Below are 3,305 nucleotides of genomic sequence, written 5' to 3' on the forward strand. Positions count from 1 at the left end.
GAAAGATGTTGTATGTTGTCAGATGCTTTTTCTGCATCTATTGAAATGATCACACAGCTTTTCTCTCTTATCCTATTAATGCAGTGTATCACATTTATTGATCTGTGTATGTTGAAACATCCTTGCATCCCAGGAATAGAACACTTAATGTGTTGTTGAGAGTTTTGGCAATTATATTCATTAGGGACACTGTTCTATAGGGTTTTGTTGTTATTGTTTTTGTTTGTAGTATACTTATCTGGCTTTTGGTATTAGGGTAATGCTGGCCTCATAAAATGAAGATGAATGAAAGTGTTTCCTCCTGTTCAATTTTTTTGGAAGAGTTTGAAAAGGATTGTTAATTATTCTTTTAATAATTGGTAGATCTTACCAGTGAAGCTATCTGCTCCTGGGCTTTCTTGTGTTGGGAGGTTTTTGATTACTGATCAATCTTCTTACTTATTGGTTTATTAAGATTTCCTATTTCTTCCTGATTCAGTCTTGGTACATTGTATGTCTCTAGGAATTTATCCATTTCTTCTGGTTTTTCTAATTTTTTGGTCTATAATTGCTCATAGTAGTCACTTATGATGCTATTTATTTCTGTAATATCGGTTATAATGTCTCCTGTTTCATTTCTGATTTTATTTGAGTTTCTCTTTTTTTTTTTCTTAGTTGGTCTAGCTTAAGGTTTCTGATGTTGTTTAACTTCTTAAAAAAAAACAGCTTAGTTTCATTGGTCTTTTCTAGTGTTTTTCTGGTCTATATTTTATTTGTTTCTGCTCTAATCTTTGTTATTACCTTCCTTCTCCAACTTGGGCTTAGTTTGTTCTTCTTTTTCTAGTTCCTGGAGGTATAAAGTTATGTTGTTTGAGATCTTTCTATTTTCTTAACATATGCATCGATTGCTATAAACTTTCCTCTCAAAACTGCTTGTGCAGTATCCCATGTGTTTCCATTTTCATTTGTTTTGACATTTTTTAAATATACTTTTTATTTCTTCTTTGACCCATGGATCTTTCAGGAGTGTTGTTTAGTTTCCACATGCTTGGTAAATTTCCAGCTTTCCTCTTGTTGTTGATTTCTAGTTATACTCTTGTGGTTGGAAAAGATACTTTCTATGATTTCAGTCTTCTTAATTTACTGAGACATGCTTTGTGGCCTACCATATGATCTATCCTGGAGAATGTTCTGTGTGCACTTGAGAAGAATGTGTATTCTGCTGCTGATGTTCTGTATATGTCTGTTAGGTCCATTTGGTCCAATGTATGGTGCAAGTTCAACATTTTCTTTTTGATATTCTCTCTGGATGATCTATCCATTGTTGAAAGTAAGGTATTGAAGTCTCCTACTATTATTGTACTATTGTCAACTTCTCCCTTCAGAATTGTTACTATTTGCCTAATATATTTAGGTGCTCTTATGTTGGGTACATATATTTACAATTCTTGTATCTTCTTGATGAATTGACCCCTTAACAATATGGAATGTTTCATGAATTTGTATGTCATCCTTGTATAGCGGCCATGCTAATCTTTTCTGTATTGTTCCAATTTTAGTTTATGTGTTACTGAAGCTGGAACAACCCATGGTATTGTAAACAGATAAAACTGTTGTTGTTTTAAAGCCACTAAGTTTTCAGGTGAATTTTAAACAGCAATAAATAATTGATAAAGACTTAATCTGATTGATGAGTCAAGAAAGAGAGGTTGAGGATGCACAGCCCAACCTCTCTCTCATTCTTCTTTTGGAAATAAGCAGTCCACTGAGAATCCGTGTTCTCTTTTGGTCATCCAGGCCATAAGCCTTACAGGACTGAGATACACGGATATATATTTTTTCCAAATGCTAATAAGCCAGGAGTGAAAGTTAGTATTTGGTTGAAATCAAGTCCAAGACCAAATACTGCCATAAGAGAAAGGAGTAGGAATCAAGAATATATCTGATAATAATTTAAAAAATTAGTATAATAATTTAGGAGTCACAAATTGAAAGATGGTTAGTGAAATGAAAATATTTTAAATATTTTCTCTAACAATATATCCCATTTTCCTTTCTCTTTACATTCTTTATGATGTCAAAATTAAAAGTAATTTATCAAGATTTTGAATTTTTTCCTTCGCATAAAATTTTAAGGTGGTAAAACTGTAATTTAATTCATCCTCACAAGATGTGAAAAATTCTCAGATAGGACCTTTTATTGAAAACATAATATCTTTGTATGGGTTTTGGCCTTGACACATTTCTGTTACTCATTTTTATGTGAATTTAGTTTTCCTGATTATCAGAAGGATATTTGTTTTAACAACTCCAGTGTTTCTGTGCAGTGTTAAAAAAATTTTTTTTAATTTTTAAGGTGATTTTTCTGAGTTGTTTCTGGTTTTGTTTTTTTGCTCTATTTGTCCGCCCCACTTTCCTTCATCTATGTTGTTCCTTCCCAATCAATTTTGATTTAGTCCCTCCTATTTTGCCTGAGTATGAGCCCCTTGGAGGGTGGGAAGGTGATGCTGCTAAGCTGCCAGCTGGCTTATTGCAAGGCCCCTTGCCTCATCTGCTAATCTAGGGACAGATCCCTCTCATTTCTACTGTTGCTTTCACTGGCCACTATGCCTCCCCATAACTGGCCATTTTGGGGCCTCCTACTGTCATGTTGGCAGTCATCCCATGGCTTCTCTATGCTTTCTCCTAAACAGATGCTTATAATGCATTGGTCTTATGGCTCTTGCTGGTTTGCATTTTGGGGTTCCTGAAGTACCTTGTCACCTAGTTTTCTTGTAAATGCTGCCCGTTGTTTTGTTGTTGTTGTTTTTCATTTCGCTGTCTTTTTTATGTTGAAATTTGGGAAGATCTAAAAGCTACACCTCTTCAGCCCCTGCCATCTTAGCAGAATTTGATAAGAAGGGTTTTATCATAAGTGCAATCTTGACTGCCCATAATTTGAAAGGGAATATTCAGATATTTATTTAGATTAATGATAAATCGAAATGACATTCTCTTGTTCACATCTCTTGTTTGTGTTACTGCCACTGTTACACTGACTAGCTGTGACGGTTACCTATACTATCACATGATCTCTGATTACCCACAAGTTTGAAGATGTGAGAAATGCTGTGACAGTAGGCATCTGTCCTTTGTACCTCCTGGCAAAATAACCAGGGATAAGGCCAAACTTAGGTGCATCCTTATATCTCAGTGATGTATCTGTGATCTGGCTGCCCTGGCACCACATGGGTAAGTTGAATCCTGGGCTGCAGTATTATGAAACCCACATGCACATAGATAGAAGCCATGTTCTCTAGCCCAGCCCCTACCAGGTAAAAAAAAAA

General features: G+C 35.0%; 1 non-coding gene across 1 annotated transcript; it reads right to left on the reverse strand.

The window, feature by feature from the left end:
• Nucleotides 1-1,455: 1,455 nt before the first annotated feature.
• Nucleotides 1,456-1,564, reverse strand: LOC113255832 (U6 spliceosomal RNA). The gene has a single exon (XR_003316455.1). It is a non-coding gene; the product is annotated as a U6 spliceosomal RNA (small nuclear RNA).
• Between the last annotated feature and the right edge of the window lie 1,741 nt (nt 1,565-3,305).

Source organism: Ursus arctos, unplaced genomic scaffold, assembly GCF_023065955.2.
Source record: "Ursus arctos isolate Adak ecotype North America unplaced genomic scaffold, UrsArc2.0 scaffold_11, whole genome shotgun sequence".
In the NCBI taxonomy this organism is placed as follows: Eukaryota; Metazoa; Chordata; class Mammalia; order Carnivora; family Ursidae; genus Ursus; species Ursus arctos.